The 21,602-nt window shown below is 38.1% G+C and overlaps 1 long non-coding RNA gene across 1 annotated transcript; it reads left to right on the top strand.

Moving 5' to 3' along the window:
• Positions 1-8,890: 8,890 nt before the first annotated feature.
• LOC133208397 (uncharacterized) lies at positions 8,891-20,154 on the top strand. The gene is made up of 3 exons (XR_009724359.1): positions 8,891-9,102; positions 18,819-18,960; positions 19,929-20,154. It is a non-coding gene; the product is annotated as an uncharacterized LOC133208397 (long non-coding RNA).
• The last annotated feature ends 1,448 nt before the right edge of the window (positions 20,155-21,602 follow it).

A 21,602-nucleotide genomic window follows, 5' to 3' on the forward strand; every position in this document is an offset into this window, starting at 1 on the left:
CCACCCATGGAAATTCAAATGCACCTGTCAACTTGATAAAGCACTTGCCTGGAGGGAAGCATTGTTTACATTTTCACTCCATTCTTCAGAAAAAGTGAGATTCTAATTATTTTTCCCACTGTAAATTAATGCTGACTATGATGGTTAGCATATCTCTGTATTGTTATATCTATGCAAAAGTTAAATAATAGAACTGATCCATCATGTATTATGCAATGTGCATTTTTATGACAGGCTTCCCTCTGATCTTATTATGCCTTTCTTCATAAATACTTACTTCTTTTTTTTCCCAGCAGCTGGGGGAATCTTTGTTGACTGCTAGTTCAGAAGTTGAAATCTGTCCTGTGTGAAAAGGAAAATGCAATTTACATGTTTATTGGATGCTGAATTCTGCTATCTTCTGAGAAGGAAAGAATAAGGATGTAAAAGTACACTTCATTAATAATAATCTTCATTATAATAGACAATTGGTTACAGTACACTAAACTATTTTCCTACGAATGAAGCACATCATATTCAATAGTAAAATGCAATTGTTTCTGGATATCTTAGACAGTAAATTTTATTTCAAGAAGGGCAAACTAGTTAAGGTGAAATCAAATAGCAGCACAATCTTTCTTCCATGCATAAAATCACACCACACTTTTGGTCAAAACTTGAAGCTGAAATATAAACCATTTGTTAGGGTTCTTAGCAGTCAGTGTTACTTTGTAAAGTTTTTCATGCATTTAATGGTTCCTGCTTGAGCTGAGGGCAAAACTGCTGAAATACCACAAATGGGGCTGTTTTTGCAATACTGTGCTGGGAAATATTACTGTCAGAAGAATTTTTGCTATCTTAACTCAAGCAGGGAAGAAGGCATTGCTTAGGGGCCTTTGGTGCGCTCAGAGAACCCCAGGAGGCAGCCTGATCTTCAAAGTTCTTTTGACAAGTTTTACAGACCCAACTGGTTTTATACACTGTTGAAAATTTATACAAACTGCCCTGACCATTTGGCCTTTTGTCTACTTGCTACAGTAGATCTCCACCTCTAGACTTGTAGAGAAACATCAGTGCCAGGCACGTTTAAAACATTTACAAAACAAAGCCCCAAACCAAATCATCCCAACAACCTTGGTGCAGAAAAAGGAAGGAGTAAAATGACAAGAAAATATTTTGGGAATTGAGGGACATTTGGATTAGGTTCTGTTGCTTGCAATTGGGCTGCTGGCCCTATGGAGGCAGAAAATCCTTGGGCTGAATATAGCAGACAGGTGGGATGGGAATGGGGAACACTAATCTTGACCACAAAGGAAGACCTGAACCTTTATTGTCTTCATTTTTGTTCTTTCCTTCTTTTCTACAATGAAACCAGCATTTGTTTTACTGTCACGGAACATCAAGTCCTTACACAAATATGCCAGGCTCTTCCACTACTGTATGTCCTTTGAGGAGTGCCATGAAGATGATCAGAGGGCTGGACTTACCTCTCTTTCGAAGACAGGCTAAGAGAGCTGGGGTGGCTCAGCCTGGAGAAGAGAAAGTTGCTTGGAGACCTTATAGCAGCCTTCCAGTACCTAAAGGGACCTAAAAGAAATGTGGAGAGGAATTTTTTTTCAAGGGCAGGTAGGGATAAGACAAGGCAGAATGCCTTTAAAGTGAAAGAGGGTAGATTTAGATTAGACATTATGAAGAAATTCTTCATTATGAGGGTGGTGGGACACTGGAACAGGTTTTTCAGAGAAGCTGTGACTGCTCCATCTCTGGAAGTGTTCAAGACCAGGCTGGACAGAGCTTTGAGCAAGCTGGTCTAGTGGAAAGTGTCCCTGCCTGTGGCAGGGGTGTTGGAACTGGATGATGTTTAAGGGCCCTTCCAACCCAAACCATTCTGTGATGATCCTGCCAGGAAAATTGCTCTGAAACACTTTTTTCTTCATTTTTCCCTCTATGGCTTACCTCTACTGTGATATCTGCAAGAAAGCAGCTGATTACTGGTGATTATTTGGAATAAAGGATATTATAATTTAGGGACAGTTGAAGCAAATAGCCACATGTATGTGTTACTGCAGCTATTGTTTTATCTCACTGTGGGTAGCTAACTCTTTAATGTAGGCAGCCCATTTTTACCTGTGTGTACAGCAGCTGCAGCAATAGGGCTGCAATGTGAATAAGAGTTTCTAAATGCCTCTGTGGTGAATGTGTTTGCTTGTATGCACGTGGTCCTGAACACAGTGAATGAAATCTGTGAACACAGACTTGCTTCTTCTAACTAACTTTTCTTTGCATTTAGTCTGTTCCAAACACTAAATGTCTAAGGTAAAATGGTCAATGCAAATAGGTTAATTGACAAATATAGCTCCTTTGTTTTCTGTTTACAGATTTTATGACTACATTGTGTTTCTACAGATCTGTTGGGGCTATTTTCACAAATTTTTTTGCAAAATGTCTTCTGGGGAGAAATTTTAACCCATAAGATGAACTGGTCCACTAATCTATTTGCTATTTGTTTTTTTTCTGGTGTGTGTTTCTATAGTATAGTAGTATTTCTGCTTTCTGAATGCATTACATTTATAAACAGATGAGTAATGAATAACAAATGTTGATGAGCAGATAATGAATAGCAGACATTCTTATTTACACAGATATGCCCTTGTATGCATTAAAATCCCGACTTCCATGGGGAAAATAGCTTTTCTTATACACTTTTGTATATAAAATCCTGTCTGTATGAAGTTACTGAAGATGCTTTCCTAAGTAACTGATTCCAGCATCGCTTACAAAATTTGGGAAATGAGGCATAGAGTGTGACTTCTCTTACCCATATGAACCAAACCCATTCTGGGCTTGAAATACAGCAGGATTCTCTGGAATAGGAGGGGAATGTATTTTATCTCCTTTCCTTAGGGCAAATCAATGGACAAAGGCACTGCTATGCACAAGCAAATGCAAGAAAGCTGTGGCCTTTAATTTTCTCTCAGTAAGATTTTTGCTGAATTGAATATCAGTTTTCCTTGACTTAATACTTGAGATTACTTTTTTTTTTTCCCCCAATTTGTTACTGTTTGGAAAAGTCTATTTCTGCATTAGTGTGTTAGGTATGGATGACTCAAATTTTGAGACTTAGAACCACATTAAATCTGAAATGATGGGATGATAACCAGCAGACTACAGTAGCAATGGGAGCATGGTGGCTAAGAAATATGTGACTGCACTTTGTAATATCTACAAAAAGAAAAAGACTGTTTCCTAGTGCTGAGCAGCTTGCCATAGATCTATTCTGGGATTCTTCCTTAGTTGTTTACAAAGAGGTATATGGTTATTTTGATCATTTATTTTGGCCATGTCTGTTTATCAAATAAATCAGGGAAGACTGTAACAACAATGCTTTAGGCATTCATAATTTGACTGAAATGAACAATTCCCAGATACTACTGGACCATTATGTCGGTCCATTATGTTCATAAATAGGACAATTTAGAAACAAGTTATCTATCTGCAGAGTTACTACAGGCAGTTGTAGGTGAGGCTATTGCAGTGGTTTGAAGGAGTTTGCTGCTGATCCGGCTTTGTAGGTCAGAATACAACAGTTACGTTACATGTGCCTGGCAGAGGTCCTCTGCCAACAGCAGACCTAAGGCCTTTGTTAACCTGAGGCATTTACATGCTTCACTATTGCCCCAGGCATGAGAGCACATGCTGTCACCCCAACACATTACAATGTATATGTATGAGCATGTGTACATGCTTATATTTATACATTTAAGTATTAAATATGAGAGGCATTGGCGTAACTACCCATGGCATTCACATGATGTTATGACTTTTGTCAGTCTTAATAGCTTCTCTTTTTCATGCTTCTGCTTTTAATTTCTCCAATGTAATGATTTATTCAAACTAAGCTCATTTTCACTTCTTGTAGAGTACCATATCCTTCCTATGTTGCCTTGAAAATCTTCCCTGCTGTCACAGGTAGTCCTGTGTGAGGCTCAGTGTTAGCCTTACCTGGACATGGATATCACCAACATGCCTTTGACACAGCCAGCAAGGGTGCTTTTAGGCATGTCCATGTAAATATTTCTTTTCTCAGAGCTGCTGGCAAGGTTATCAACAACAGCACGTTGGAGATGGGGTTTGAAGTACTTGAGGGGTGCTGAGCTTCCCTCAGAGGTTAATACGAGGCAGCTTTTGGGTTTTTTTAATTGTAGAGCTACACTGGTTTAACAAAGATGCCTCCGGGACAGTAATTCCCATATTTACAACTCTTACCACAGAAAATGCGCTTACCATGTTTATGAAAAGTTAGTTGAAGTAAATACAGCACTCTCAACTTTTGATGTTTTTTTTTCTATAATTTCAACACTTTTGCCCTTTCGCCTAAAGTTAACAATTTGTAACTTTTGCTAATTATTTGTCATGAGCAGCTCACAGTTCCACCCATTCTCAGCTGGTGTGCCTGGTCCTTATTGCTCATTTTATGAATTTTATTTGAATACTGCTTTCAAACATATTTATATATTTTGCAATGCATGAAGCTGGAATTGGTTCACATGACATTGCTAATAACAAGGGTTCAAGCAGTTAAAAATCAGTACAACTCATAATAAGCATGATCATGTATATCTCTCTGCTTCTTTAAAATAATTTTTTAATGCTGGTGTATTTGTTTTTAAGACACTAAAAGTCAGTCTTCATTGCCACTGTTGTTCAGAAAATTCGAGCAATTTTTTTCTTTTCTTCTTTATAAAAGCTGTCAAACAATAGAGAACCTCAGTATCTTTATGCATTAGCATGACATCTTCTGTACCCTGACCTTCGAACTACTAAAAGGAATTGTATCATGAGTATCACATATTTATAAATGCACGTTTATTAATATATTTGTATTTAAAATGTGATTGAATTCTATTTAAATAACGTATTTCTATACACTCAGTATAGCATGATACAGTTATGCAACAAAGTACATTTGTATATGTACTTTGAAATGTATTTTTGTATTTTATTCTAGGTTATGAACTGTAATTTCCAAAGGGTGATGTAATTTATCTTCTTTGTACAAGAAGTATGTTCCATTCCTTTAAAAATCTGTATATTTTTACGTCACATTATACGTCAAAGGAGCAGTGATTAAAATCATTGTTGTCAAGGAAGAATGTATTAAAATTATTAATAAGACTTAAACCCACATGAGACTTACTGAATCATCTGATCTGACCTAAATTTATGACCCTTCCTCCCAGTTCTTTCCTTTGCATACTTGCACAAAGACAGGAGGATCGAAAGGAGAAAAGAACTACCACAATGAAGATGAGTGAAAACTGCATATTTACATTGTAACATGTTGTGATTATAATAATATAAACAAATAAACTATATGGGCATTCACATCAGACCTCATTTCAAGCTGAACTATTATAAAGCGATTAACAGTCTCACACTCCTGCTTTAATTAAGTTATGCTGTGAAATATTCAGCATTTGAACCTGTTGAGGCCTGCCTCTTTTATCATTGAATTACCATGCTTAATGTGTTTTTCTGCTGAAAGATGAATTTCATTTAAGGATTACTGTACACTGCTCTGGCATTTTGTGGTTTCTTGTCAGCCCTTGTGAATCTAGATCATAGCCAACTTCAGTTCCTCTGACATGTCCTATATGCACAGTCTCTTGACTAGCCTGTCTCAGTGGATTTATTAACTCATATTGTATTCCTGTAGAAATGAATGGACATTTTTGATTAACTTAATGATAGAAATTTCAGATGACAGCAGAGTTTACTTTTGGAGCTTATTTCAGGTTATGTAGGCCACAGCAGCTCTCTAGTGACCTATCACTTCACTGAAATGTGTTTTGAAAGTTTCAAGGCAGTGGACATCTGTCTGCCAAATACTTTAAGATGGTGCTAGTAAGGAGGGAATTGAACAGTCCTTCAGAGCTGGGGTGTCTAAATTCACAGCCATCCCCAGCACTGCTCTTTTCTTTCCCAGGGTTGGTTTCCAGCTATTTTATCCCACTTCATACAGCAGATTCTGCCTTTGGGCAAATTCATGCTACCAGATGACTCTGAGGAAAGATCAGTGAGTGATGCTCCAACCAAATGTCCTGTTTCCCTTCTTTATACTTTTTGCCTACCCTGGACCAAGGCAATGCAAGATGGTGCCATTTCGTTCTCAGTTGTTTGATGATCAGACTGTGCTTTTAGGAAGGCGAGGACATGCCAATCAATACTGTCATGTTCTTTTGGCTAGTCGTATAAATGTCCTTAGAGGGAGTTCATTAGATCTTGAGATGTGAAAACAGGTCAGGTGGCCTTGTTTACTTCTACCATCCTGCAGATCTGTGCTATCAGGGTGGGTGGCAAGGCAGAGGATCCTGATGCACTACCTGGTCCTGTGTGCATATGGTGCCACAGGAATGGCACTCAGAGCCAGGAACTCCTGAAGGAAGTCTTTGCCCTGGCAAGGCAAAGGTTTGCTCAAGTAGAAAAAGGTTTAAATGACATGGCTTTGGCTTCTAGCATAGTAAATTGACACTCAGCTCTGGAACTGGCTGAAAATATGTGTGGTAGTTTACTTGTGTGAAGGTAATCTAAGGTCCGTGCTGTCCTCTGTGCTCGACAAGCACAGCACGCATATCTTTGTCCCAGAGCTCATAGCTTGAATGGGCAAAAGAGAGCTTCAGAGAAGGGTGTGGTCTTCACAGTGAATGATCCATGGCTTGCAAAACACATGGTAAATAAACCCCTCTACTTGTTGGTAGAGACAAAAACAGAAGGACAAGCAGAATTAGTGAAAGTGAGCTATGACGAAAGTCAGAGAAGCAGCAGGAGAATGTGCAGGATTGATTCAGGAGGGAGGAAAACACTCTGAAGAAAAGAAGCAAGTAGTAGAGGGGAAAATACACCTAGCACAGTAGGATCATGACAGAGATCATTCTGTTTGTGCTGAGGGTCCCCTGCAAACGGAATTTATGAGCTGGTTCTCCCACACATTTCTGTTCCCTGAAGTCAGAGATCAGGGAGAAGGCACAAGGGCTTGGTAATCTTGATTGGACAGGTCAGAACTCTCAGTTTTGAGACACTGGGATGAGAGGGGAGGGTAACCATAACATGGTCTTTGTTCCTTGTTTCACAAGGTGTGGTGTGGCAGCTCTTGCAGCTGCTTGTCCCTGCTCTAGCCAGCACTGTTCCAACACATGCTGCCTTTCTGCTTTCATGAGAGCATTGGCCTCCTCAGTTCTTAGGCATCAACTGTGTATGGCAGTCATGTAAGACACATTTGATTTGTAGGCAAAAGAAAATGCAGGGCTTGTCCTGTCCTTGTGGCTGCTGTGTGTTCCAGATAAGTTTTTCTGAATGAAAACCCTTTAACTCCAGAGATTTTGCTGAGGGAAACTCAGATTGTGCATATTTTACCTTAAATTTCAGACAACCTTTTCTTGTTTTGAAATGTATATAATTGCTTCGGACCAATGCAAATGAAAACTGGCACTAAAATGGAAGTTTCCTATTGTTCTGGTGTTCCTGGAAAAGAGTTGGAGATAATTTTTAATACGTGTTCTTTCTTTCTTAACTTACCTAAAACCAATTCTCTCCTAAGGCAGTTGTGGTCAGAATAGCAGCATGCATGTCAGGATTGTGGCATTGGCACACTGTGCTAGTTATGGGATTCCTCATAATGCGTAAGAACAGCTAAGGAAACTTGAACTGGAATACAAGCAAACTCAGCTAAATCTAACTTTTCTCAAGTGTGGGGAAAAAAATTGTATCAGACAATTTTGGTTTCTCTTGTAAGAATCTGAGCCCTTTGTTTCAGTAAAAAGAAAAAGCAAAACTATGCAAAAGGAGATTTTGATGCACCTATCTTAGAGCTTTTCTTTGGTAGCTTCATGGGTGAGTTCCAATCATTTCAGCCAGTATAGTAAGTTTTCTTGAAAGCAAAGGCATGTGCTAGACCAGCAAAAGAGTTATTTCCTCAGTGTTAAGTAGAAGTGTTTGGGAAGAGCATGGAGGTGTATTGTAAGGATTTATCAGTGTCACCAGTCCCTTCCTACTGTCAACAGTTCATAGTTTCTCATGGGAGAAAATGAGTGACACAAAGGTCTTGCAAAAGTGAAAGGTTAAAAAGCCTGCACTTCAGTGGGAGTATAAAAACAATGCATCTCATCATCAGTTCAAGTTAAGAATAAAGGGCGCTTAAACTGTGTGCTGTGATCCATCTGAAGTCTTGAATTCTGCTCAGCCTGCATAAAGAATTAACACACACACAAAAAAAGGTTAAATGGAAATTCTAGCTGACACTGAGAGGTACAAAACCTGCCCAAAACGAATGTGTTTAGAGCTAACTGGGAAACTAGGTAACTCTGCCAACAAACTAGCTTTATACAGCACGCTAAAATACACCTTATTTACTCTGCCTCATCTACAATTCAGTTAGCAGTGCAAGGTTATTTTAACACTATACAGAGATCAGAGATGGAATAGTGCTTGTGGGTACAGGTGCAAAAGCTTCTCAAAGAGACAGAACTGCAAATACTGGTTCACAAAATTCTCAGGAAGCTTTCCTTTTTTAATCAGTATTGCCATTTTATTGTTTAACCTACCCTGCTTGATCTTCCTACTTTTGGTTAATACGGGAGTCAATTACAGCTTCATCTGTGCAGAATTAACTTTATAGAATATACACTAGGGATTTGTCTATCTTCTCTATTTAGATCTATGTCATTAAAAAATATGTAGTAGAGAACTGTGTGCAAGCACTGCATATGGTACAGGCTTTGCAGATTTATTGTAAAATCATTTTAAATCGGTTAAGCTCTTGCCAGAAGTTAATTAAATATGTTCCTTTGGTGGGGGGTGGGGGGACTCTCTGTATGTGTCCGTGTGTGTGTATGGGGGGGGCTTCTGTCTCACTAGGTGGCAGTGTCTGATTACATCTGGAAGGTCCATGCCAGCAAGCCTGGTGTCTCCAGCTGTGACCCCCCGCACCAGGATGAAATCCCTGACTCTGCAACTACCTCAAGAGGTAGCACCACTGTCCACATCTCTGTCTACACTGTTCACCTCAGCGGCTTCCAGGTGCTCTACAGACACTTCCTCAGGCTACCTGATGGGGCTATCATTGAGGTAGGTGTAAGCAGACTCCTCATATGCAGATTTTGAAGGCAAAGAGGTGCACTTCAGAAGTAGGTCAGTGTCCAAATAGAAAAATAGGCCTGCTTGACCCTGCAAAGTATATACACAGAAATCTTCCATAGGAAGACCTCGCTCCTAAACAGTAATATAAAATCAATGAGTTAATGCATTTGCAGTACAAAGTAGCAAGTTAGAATTGTTTGTAAAGCCATTTAAAGGCAATTGTGCAAGATATACATTGAAACTACACACACAGAAAAATTTTATAAACATATATTGCTTAGAACCACATAAGGAATTATATATAAATATACAATGTAAGCATTGTGCACATTTATTATGCAGTTAGTATTACAGGTATGGTTATTCATCTAGTTTTTCCTCAGAAACACAGAACTAAGGCATGGTTAGATTACTTACTGGCATCTTGCAAGTTTTAGATTGAATCCTGAATGTTGTCAGACTGTTAGCAGCTTGTGCACTAAAATACAGGATGGTATTAAAAGAAGTATCACCCATTACTTGTTTCATAAGCTCAATTTTGTTTATTGCATTGTCATTCTTGTTCTAAGTGCTTAGAAGTGCATTTCCTTGTTACCTTTGGTCTTGTACTGAGAGACTTTTTAAAAAAAATGGCATCTAAGAAAAAGTAGAGTAAAAGAATATTACTTTACCTTCTCAGATAAGAAATGGGAGCATCATCATGGAGGTCTGTTTGCCATCACAAATGAAGTTTTCAGCTTCTTACTTCTAAGGTGAAGGTTAAAGTTCATCTTTCCAGCATGGGCAAATGTTGCTTCTGCTCCTTTGGTTAATGTTTCAAGGCTGTTTTCTTCATTAAAAAAAAATTTATTCTTAATGTCTTTGCCCTACTTAGCTTTTTAAAGAAAATTTAATTCAAAGGAAACTGTCCTCAAGGAATCCAAACACAATTTTCTGCCCCAGGAACTTGTGATTCACCAGTGTGTTTCACAGAGTTTTAGAGCTGGCCAAAGAAAACAAGAGAAAGCACATGGCCTACGTGAAGTAGAACTTAAATTATTGAAACAAAGAAACCGGCAAATCCAGGTCCATGCCTAAGTCTGATAACAAAACTCTTCATACAAATAATTGACTAGATTTTTGCTAGAACACTTTTTTCCTGTTTGAGGTCAACAGCGCAGTCCCATTCCTACTTTCTGCCTGTTACAAACAGTAAATCTTTGCAGAATGGTTTTCCCCAATTCAGTTCTCAGCTTTTTTTGGTCAGAAGGTTTTATTCAGCTTTCACAAGGCTGTGGAAGGCTGAGCTTCAAATACCTGAGGCAGTGGTAACCTGGTGTGTTGGCTCAGTTCATTAATCCCTTCAGTATTTCTGAGAGAGGAGAAACATAGTCCCATACAGTGTGGTTTTGCCTTTCCCAGGTGAGCTTCCCAGAAGCTTCCAGCTTCTGACCTTCTCATCAGTATCCACAAGATGAGCACTGCAGAATGTGTCTCAAGCCACTTCTGTACAGTTTCGTGCACCAGATCAGAACATAGTCTATCCCTAAAATCTACATGGCTGAAGCTTTTGTCATTGTCTTGACAGCTGCACTTCTAATTTAGAGGATCAATGCATGCTTTACAGACTTCGCACTTGTAGATTTAAATACAATTACATATGAGAAATGTGCTTAACTAATAACTGCAATAAAACTTATATACAGGACTTATATTTAGCTGATAATGGATGTAATTATATATTTGTGTATTTTATAGGTGAGAGCTTTCTACTTCGGTTCCAAATTATAAATATTATATAAGTTAATGAATTTAAAACTATACATTGACTAGTGAGAATCTTGCTGCCATGGAGCTAATGCACCTAAGCTTCACCACTTGGTGTTGTGGCTGCCCCTTAGGAACAGATTTTGTTTTGCATCTGTTCCAGGTAGACAAGTGGTGGTACTTGACTGTGGTCAGAAAACCTTTTCAGAGCTAAAAGGTTGCATTGCAACCTGAAATATAGCTTTTAAGGGTGTAGGAAATGAAGACTACAAGGGCTTATCGGGATAATCTGTCCAGTCTGCTATTTCTGTGGACAACTGTGTATAATCATTTTCAGTCTGAATCTTTAGGCCTAGTCCTAAATGTTCAGGTAGTTTAGTTTACCTAAACCTAGTCTAGTTTGGGTATTTTATTACCAGTGATGCAGCGGAAAGATCTTTCTGGATTCTTACAGTCCATTTGGTCAGAACTCTCCTCTTATTCTCCAGCCTCAATATATTTGTTGTCAGTTTCAATGTATTTATTTGGAACATCCTTTGGTGGAAATAAGAATTCCCTCTTCCCGAAGTTTACCTACATAATCTAATTTCATAAACATTAATTTTCTTCTAGAATGGGTACAACACTTCACCAGAAGAATTAAAAAGGGCTTCCCTTTTGGTTTTAGTTCCCCTCTTCACTCTACCAGCAGTGAAGGAGCCACAGTAGGGATGGCAGAGATTGTCACATATTCAGCTGCTTTTTCTCTTTCTTCCCACCAGAGATAGGATATCAGTATGAAATGCTGCCTTTGGACTGTAGTAACTTGACCTGTAGGAGCTGGGCAGGTCTCTGGCAACTGGGACAAATCCTACCTTTGTACAGACAGCTACATTTTCTGCAGAGTCCACAGAGGAGGAAAACAATCAATTTTAACTTATTTTTCCTCTCTTCTGGGTGAGTTACTGCTAATGTACAACTGCGGAATACAAGGAGCAATTCAACCGCATCTAGGAACTGGGGGCTGCATGCACCTTCTTCCTGCAGAACAGTCATGCTTTTTATTACAGTAACCTACCAAAGGTGAAAATGTAATTATTTCAGTGTAACTTTTTGTTTCTTTGTTCACTTTTATTAAGAAGTTCTGAAGGCATATAACTCTGAAGACCGCAAAATGAAAAGGCTTTGATTTTCTAATTTCTGTGACTTTCATGAATCCTACCTGAAAGAGCCATAACACCTGTTCGTAATTACTGCAGTGGGACCTCATTAATCCAAGCATTTGGGACCAAGATCTCTCCATTGATGTGGAATGTTCTGTGCCATCGTAGCATGATGGTTGCTGGTATTGGCAGATGTTCTTCAGAAATAATATATATAATAGGAGGAAATGAGCTATTTGGCAGAAAATTTCACAGAAATTATAATAACTTTGCTTGTGCAAATATAGACTTTGCTCAAAAAGTACCACCAGTATTAGCATTAGCGTCTTAGCATTCAACTAAAGTGTGTATGCGGACTAGCAAGCTCTGGGTTATTGGGGTGGCAGTGTATATTTTCAAACACGCTGATATGAGAACGGTATTTAAATCACCAGGCCAAATTCTTCCTCAAATTCATGTGTTCACTTCCTAGTGACTTTAGCCTCAGATATGTTTCTGTAGATGCAGACGTTCTTTGACAGGCATAAGAGGAATTTTGCATAATCTTGATTTAAAGTCCTTGGATGATCATAGGGAATTTCCATTATATTCACAACCTCTTCCTGCTCTTTTTCACTTCAGTGAAATCAAGATTTTTTTCTAGCCCTAATTCAGCAAAACCCTTCAGCGTGAACTTCCTTTAAGCCAAATAACCGAAACAGTTACTTTAATAATACTTTCTTGGTTTTTTTTGTTTGTTTTTTTTACAGTATGTAAGGCCACTTTGTAAATGGTGTCTGCAGAAGCACGCTAGCCAGGAATAAGTGTCTCCCTATGCAACAATTTCTTTAAAATACTTATTTCTTTAAGTACGGTATTCCTATTAAAGGTCCAACTTTGCTGGTATAAATAGAAATTTCATGTCTGGTATGAAAGGTAGTTTTATACTTTTCATAAGCATGAGGCAAAAGTAACCATTTTAAAAGGAACATTAAGTACAAGGTGACGTATAAATTGCCCTAGAAATGTTAAATAAAAAGATTTCTTTTTGAATGTACAGCATAAAAATTATAGAGGTTAAACTTGTAAGTGCAGTCCTTTTATCATAAGCATTGTAAAACTCGAAGAATTCACATGCAGTAAAACCCATTTCCCTTTTTGCCTATAATATATTTCTCCTTTATAATATTCAGTTTAAGTGCTGGCTAACCAAGGAATGACCTTCCCAAAATAAATCATTTTTCATGCTTTTCCTTAGTCATTAATCTTTTGTTATTGTAATATACAGGAAATTATTGAGTTTTAGCATTTTAAATGTATTTGAAATCCATGCACAGAAAAGTTAATGATAGTAGTACGTGCTTGCTGTCTACGTGGTGATAAGACTAACTCAGTGATTTTTATCTTGACTTTTGCTGACTGGAGTTGATTTCTTATTAAAAGGGCAAAGATAAGTCACCTTAACTCAGCAAAAAATCAGTTTCTTATTATAGGCCTAGTAAACCTCAGTGTTGTAGAGAAAGTTTTTGTATAGTATGATTTTATCTATCCAATAAACCTACACAAATGTCAAGAATTCATCCAATTTAAACTTACTGGATAAGAGAGATCTGTTTTCCCTAATTACTTGAAAAGTACCTAGTAGTAATAGGATAAGACAGCGTAGGTGACTAGCCAATTACTTAGTTTAAGCTATTTACATCAATCCATATGCTATAAATTATATCTAAACTCTCTTGCACTTCTGGAAAAGTGAATAAAATCATATAAGTTTATTTTGAATACAAGATCAGATATGGTATGCTGAGTGACACTTAAAAAGAATGAAACAGTAACCGTAGCTTATTTTCTGAAGCAAACTTGACACTAATGCTAAATTACAGCTTGGAAACATCTAGCATTTTTACCTTTATGAGAAAAGGCTTTTTACATATTTAACATAATTCTAGGGAAAATATACTGGAATTATGTATAAAGATATGTACACTGTAACCAAAGGGCATTTATATTCCCCAGTAGAATACTTACAACAATTTTATTGCCATTTGGTGTCATTTTCTAACAGATATAAAATACAGCCAGTAAACAAACTAGGCTTTAGATTTAAGCTGACAGCTGTTCCTTCAGAAGCAATATTCAGATATTTAATCTTAAGAATACTGAATATTTTACAATTGTTTGAGCAAACTATACTTTCAGCATGTGAAGGACTGCGTGCTTTTACATACAGTTCTCGGATCCGATAATGACACTAAAAAACAACCTTAGAATAATCTACACATTTGTTGCTTCTTTATATTCCTTGGGCAAATCAACAAATTGCCTCATGTTTTATTCTTAATTCCATAAATTCTTTTTATATAAGCAATGTTACTATGAATATTAGGCCCTATTTTTTTCCTGTATGTGTGTAAACAGTTGACTCCAGTGCAGTTTATGCATGTATCTGAGTGCATCTTTTCCTGGCTTTAACTTCATTAAGGGAATAAATTGGCCAAGTGTACTGCAAAAGCCCTACATGCTGTTTTCATAAAGAGTCTCACTGCAGTGGTCACTAAAGATTTATAAAGAAGAGAAAAGGTCAGATTGCTCTAGCTCAGTAACTGAGGTTAGTACACTACCTAATGGCTTCATCATCATATGGCTTCATCATCTCACCAAACTGTGCAGAGGGAGCAGAAAAGCTCTGGCCTTTCCAAACCATAAGCTAGATCATTCGAGGTGAGTTGGTGATGACTTCTTGGCTGGGCAGAGGCTAGGCAAAGGTAATTTGGTGTAAATTAACCCCTGTTAACTGGCTTCAGCAGCATTATGACAGGTCATCCACAAACATGGCCAGTTTATGAATCAGTTTCCTGGAGATCCAAAAGTAGGGATTAACAGCAGAGGTTTATCCCTCACAAGAGTGATTCCACCCACAAGTAATGCACACGTGTACATACCCCTGGGCTGAATGGACTTTGCCACATGCTGCCCACCTAACTCTGAGATGTAATCTTGTCCCACTGAAGACAAGTAATATTTTACAACTGCTTTCAATGGGAAGATAATCCCTCCCAACATGCATTGAGATTCAGTTGGGAATCATAGATGATAAGTCAGCTAAGGGATATTACCATGGACACAGGCAAACAAATCTGTAAAGCCTGCAAACTTAAAGCACTTTTGTGAGGGTCTGCAAATAAGAAGTAAACCAGAGTGTTTTAAGTTATCTTTATCAGCATATATTTCTCCTTTAGTCCTATAATTCGATTAAAGATAATCTGTTTAAAAAATAAAATAGTTGTCCACATGGCTCTTTTTTACCCCACTGAAAAGAGTTTTCCTGGAGAAATCTTGCATTTGTGTGCTTTTCTCCTAAATTGATCTTGCTCATCTTGCATGTGACATGTGAATCCTGTCCTGAAATGGACACTGTCTATTGCTCCTTGCCCTTCTGATGGCTAAGCCAACCAATTTGCTGCAGATGAAGAGGATGTTCACACTGTGTCTCAGGCAAGGAGAAGTTATGTCTATGTACCTTTTGGTTTTCGTTGTTGACCCTTTCAAATTTAAGATTAAGTCCTTAATTTTTCTCAGTCAACTGAGCTATAGTCTTAAATGGAAATGGTGTCTATTAATTATTAATCTATTAAGACTGTCAACTACAGTGAAGGCTATGCTGCTGCATGAAACAGGATGGAAATTCAGGAGGCAGCCTTCAGCATGTGGCCATTTCTCCCCTCTAGTTTTCTCCAAATCCCATCTGTGAGATTTCTCTGAGTTTCTCTAGAAACTCATAGAGCCATGGGGAAGAAAATGTATTTCCATTAAGACACCATGTCCTGCTTGTCTGTGGTAGAGGCTGTTGCCCAATAGAAGGATCAGGAAAGTGATGAGACAGATCCACCAATGGCTTTCAGTAGCACACACAGGCTTTCTGATAACCACAAAATGACTGAAACACCTACACTGCAGCACTATTCTGTATATGGATATGCAATTTAAAATCATGCTGGCTTTTTTATATACTGGCAGAGAGCATTGGGTGAGGAGCAAGGGTTACATACCTAGCTAACAGATACACAAATATTTTATGGATGTTTATTGTTCCATGGGGGCCTGAGGAGTTAAAGCAGTTTCCTTTGGAAATGCATCCATTCAGTCTGAGCCAATGCTCATGGGAAAAGTGTTGTCACATAGTCATGCTGTATAATGAACATCAGTGCTGATATTTAAGGGGTATGTTAAAGTTCTATTTTGTATTGAAACACTTCCCTTTCAGTTCAAACCCACTTTAAGCACACAGATTTGCTGTATTTCCAGTGATTTCTGAATTTATGCTGCAAGGGTAGAGTCACTGATTGCTGCAGAAGGTATTTTGTACTCTTAAACACTTACAATCTTTATTCATCTGTCACGTAGTTTTACCTGAATCAGCAGTAAAATCTCTGAAGTCAAAGGATAATTGCCAAAACAGCATTAAATTGTTTTATCTGAACAAAAGTATAACCTTTGAAAAAGTACCTTGCAGCTACACAGATTGACAAAATGCATCAACTGTATTTTTTCTCACTTTATAATTACACTGCAGTAACTGAACAATGAACTTTACTACATGGTTGATTAACCATAAGGTTACTGCTATTAAGTCACTCTCAGAAACAACAACTTGGACTTTAAGTTAAGAACAGAACTCTGCATAACATCTGATCAAGTCTAAAATTCTGACATATCTATACAAGCTTCAATTTAAAGTGTACAAGTAAACAATAGTACCTTAAATGTAGTAAAGGGTTTTGGTTGCTTTGGTCAGGCATTCTGAGTGTGTGAACTATTGGATTTGAAAGACCCTTTGGTATATACTAACCAACACCAATGGAAAGGCTTTTCTATATCACAGAATCATAGAATCAACCAGGTTGGAAAAGATCTTCAACCTGTATCCTCTTTTTTTGCATAGAAACAAGTCATACAAGGAGCAGCTGAGGGAACTGGGGTTGTTTATCCTGGAGAAAATGAGGCCCAGGGAAGACCTTATAGCTCTCTACAGCTACTTGAAAGCAAGCTGTAGTGAAGGGGGTGTTGGTCTCTTCTCCCAAGTAATAAGTGAAACAGCCTCAAGCTGTGTCTAGGAAAGTTTAGATTGGATATTAGGAAAAATCTCTTCACAAAAAGGGTTGTCAAGGGTTGGAACAGTCTGTCCAGGTAAGTGGTGGAGTGGCCGTTCCTGGAATTTAAAAGATATGTAGATGTGGCACTTAAGGACATGGTTTAGTGGTGGATTTGGCAGTGTTAGGTTAATGGTAGTACCTGATATTCAAGGATCTTCCAACATAAACGATTATACGATTCTATGAAATTGGCATTCCAGCATCTGGGGATTTATGATTAAATATCCAGGTATAGTCTGACAATATTTCTGCAGTTTTTCTCAGGTTATTGCAACAGGAAAAATGTTACTGTTTCTGATAGCTCACTATAGGCCCCCTTTTTGTCTTCTGTTTTCTTGACTTTGTATATCGCAAAAGTGTTGCTATAAAGCCCTGCCATGATGTTGTATCTCTGTTTAACCTGCCCTGAAGATTGTTTATGCCATGAGAGAAACAGTTTAGGAGAATCTAAGACTGGACTATCTCTTAGTACAAAAGAATAAAACTGAAAAGTAGTAGGTGCTCTGTGTAAGTGGTACTTAGCTAAGAAGAAAAAGTAGCCTGGTATGAAGAAACTGGACAAGGATGTAGAATGCACAAGATTACTCCAATGATCAGTCATAGTTGTTTATATGAGGTAGGGAATATCCCGTTCATTGCCTGTATCCCCTCTTCCAGAGGTAACAACACTTCCCAGCTTCAGAGGGTATCAAACCCAGAATTACAACAAAGATTTTAACATGTTTCACCAGACAGACTATAAAAGTACACAAAAATACAATAGAAATTAGAGAATATTCTCACACGTAAGTAAGTGTTTGTATAATTGATTACAGATGAGCTAAATCAGGTTGAGAATAGCAAAATTCATTAAAACATTATGGTATTACTGGAGCAATCTGCTTGTTTCATGCTAGAATTTGCACAACAGCAGCTAGACAGGGCTGAGGCTCTGTTACTTCTCAGCATCTGAAATTTGATTTCTGCTTACAGTCATCTAAGCAAAATTTCCCTTATATTGGGCACTCCAGAAAGTGAAAACAGTTAGAGCCAGGACACTCTTGTGCAAAATGCCACCCACATGACACAAGCTGAGGATTTGACTTGAGATGTGGTAACTACTAATGAACTGAGCTGGATCTGCTGCAATGTCTTGGCTTTATAAGCTGTTTCCAGTTCTATAACATCATTTCCTCCTCATGGCCATGATTTTCTTTTTTGAAGGTCTATTCTTTATTCACCCAAATCTTCTCCATGTGTCAAGAACGTCATAAGAAGAAATTATTAAAAGCAATGGGCGTAAAAATCCCCATTCCACTGCTTTACCAAAGCATTTAGAGTGAGAAAAATTAGGCGAATTCACATTTCACATGTGTTTAAATTGTTAATCTCACTGCGCTATTTGTATTAGTGAATACATTTACAGTAACTTTTACTTTATAATATTTTGGCAGAACTGTTAGAAAAATTGTTATAAGCCTAGAAGTGGAACTGAACCATGAAAGCTAAACTGTAAGCTGTGGTAAAGCTGGGTTATTAGTATGACAGAATAAAATTTCACACACACAAAAGCTTCTAAGTGGCAATATTTTGAAAGCAAGAAGAGAGGGATGGGGAAGTGTAGTCAAAGTCATCTCTGTTCCCTCTGATATTTCACTGAATGCTACTATAATAGTATGTTGGGTTTGTCTGTTCTATTTTTCAGGCATTTGGTGATATTACTGCAGAAAGTCTTTTGTGTAATGAAATGAGCACAGCCCAGGAATGCATATGCAAAATGGGCAGCGTGCTGCATACATCTTCATCTATCAAGCTGAGGGAGAGGAAGAGTACCACAAGGTGGAAAGGTATTATTTTCAGTTTCTGTACCTAGCTGAAAAACAATGCTGATACCTAAGCATAAAAACGTGAAAGGGGTAGAAGAAAAGAGATAATTTGAAAACAGTTTATTTTGGAAAGACTAAGGTGTGATTAGATAGGGCTGGAATTTTACATTTGTGTTTTCCAGTGGGTTGCCATCCTTGGGTAGTTTCATAGGTCTGTTACAAGAGTCCTGAAGACTGAAGAGCTGTCATTCACCCAAATGCTGTCACACTTTCTGTTCAGATACTCAGTACAGTAATGCAATCCAGAGTGATCTATCTTGAGCAAGGGCCAGCATTTAAAGTATGCTGAGGGCAGGCTTACATCAGCTACTTTATGTATAATAGGTATGTCCATACATATTAGTCTGAGTGTGAAAGTCCTAATCTGTCAGACTTGCACATTGTTTTTCATTATTTACTGAGAGCCAATGGACCCATCCCAGTACCTAGAAAAGTGCATGCAGAATGGAACATACCCATGTGCATCAAGTTGCTAATGAAGTTGCTGCTGATCAAAGGTAGTATCAGGGTGTTTGATGAGAGAATTATGAAACACACTGACTGTCCTTAGACATCACTGTTGTTGCAAGATACCAGTTTCCCCTCATTCCTTACCCAGGGACTCAGTGCCAAACCTGGCCCCACTGGATCCCAGCGCTTAACTGAGTCCTATTGTTTTCAGTTTTCTGATGCTGTCTGAGGAATAAAGTTAAGTTAAAAGCACCTTGGTGTTACTTTTTAATCCACAGAAATCTTGTCTGCTGACAGAGAAACCTTGGAAAGTTCACATGAGCACATAAGACAGGTTTTCAAAGTAAAATAGATAAATTTACTGTATGGGCTCCTGCTTCTGTATTGCTCTTTTTAGGGGAGGAAGGTCATCAGTACACTGTTGCCTGTTTATTTATTCACATCATGTCTTTCTCTACGTTGTTTTTTCTGATCTTCAGGAAATCACATTGTCTCCAGCAAGAGCTAATTGCTGCAGTAATGCATAGTCCACAGAGTTGTTTACATCCCGACCCACAACCATAGTACGGTTACTGTCTGACAGGATTTACGGTTCTGAAGTCCACACCTCTGTGTGCATAGTGTTGTCCTACAAATGCTCCATTCATAGCCCTCCTGTGGCTTCAACAAGCTTTTCAGTATGGTGAGATCACTGGATCATATCATAAATTGGATAATGCAAATATCATTTTTTCTGAAGATTTTTCTTCCCCTTCCAAATAGTGGGACATTCCTAGATAGGTTTGCTTGTTCCTGATTTTTCAGATTTGCTTTACCCACTAGTGGTGGTGGTGGCAGTGAAAATGTCGCTGATTTGTCTTTCAATTTTCATGACTAAAATGTTCACAGTGTTTTCAGTAATTGTTCAAAGCACAACACTATTGTAATTGCAAGGCTGTAAAGATGCCCAGAAGAGGAACAATGATGGCTTAATGCCACCAGCTCTGTAGCCAAGCCCCAACAGGCTGCAAAATTTACAAGATCCCAGAGAAGATAATTTTGCTGGGGTCTTAACATTGATCAGATCTGCTTCCCTAGGAGCTATAGCAGCTTAAAGCATCCTGGAGGTTACCCTCATGCTTTCTTAGTAGTGTTAAATTATTGCTTATTAGTTCGAACCAGTTAGTGCCTGTTCTATTTGGCTTCATACAAATACACCAGAAATTAAACCCATGCCCCAAAGGCAAGGACTATGGGAGACAACAGAAGGTTAAATTGGTAAGGGGGAACAAAGGCAAGAAAGGTGAAGTCATTTGTCCAATGCCACCAAAGTCAGAAGCAAATGCAGAAATGAAGGGCAGACTGCCAGTGCCCTGACTCTTGGTCTTCCCTGTAGTAGGATCCTTTTTGTCCTAAAAATGCAGATGGAAAAGGGAAGAGTCTTACTGTCCTGCTATTTTGAATCATTCAAGTAGAACACTGTAATCAATTAACATAGTAATCAGTGACATTTTTCTAACATGGATGATTTCTGGTGTCCCTTTGTTCACACTGGAATGGTAAAACTTTTTTAGATCCATTTACCCTTGCAAGATCTTTCCCAATGTCTTGAACATTGTTGATTGATTTTGGTACTTAAATCTACGGTTCTCCTCCATCTGAATAATCACTAAATGACGTGTAACCTGGAGGTTTAAATGTCACTCCTGAAAACAGTTTTTCTTTCGGTTTGCAAAGTAACAATTTGGTTTCAGCTTTTTGGTCTTTTTTTAAATAGATTCGAGTGCATGTACATATGTGTGTTTTTATGAGTTATTCCCAGACAGAAATGCTGTTAAAAATCTTCTGAATGTCTGCAAGATGTGATGTGATTTTTGTGGGTTCTGTTACCTCAGATATTATTTGAATGAATTCTGTCTGTTGTAACAGGAATAAATTTGCCTTTTTAATGTTCTGCCTTGCCTGTTGACACTTTAAACTATTGTGCATAATTTTGAAAAACAAACCAACTGAAGAGAAACTGTCCAGTCCCAGAATTTTCTTTGGATTTTTTCTACCTGAGTAGAGTTGTGCTTCTCAGGAATCACCCCAGATGCTGGGGTAAGGGCAATTATACCACAAAGAGTGAATTACAGAAACAGTGCAGTGGAGTCCATTGTGGAGCATTGCTTGTG

This window comes from Neopsephotus bourkii, unplaced genomic scaffold, assembly GCF_033783945.1.
Source record: "Neopsephotus bourkii isolate Nb327-2 ecotype Australia unplaced genomic scaffold, CSIRO-AGI_Nbou_v1 NB_272, whole genome shotgun sequence".
In the NCBI taxonomy this organism is placed as follows: Eukaryota; Metazoa; Chordata; class Aves; order Psittaciformes; family Psittacidae; genus Neopsephotus; species Neopsephotus bourkii.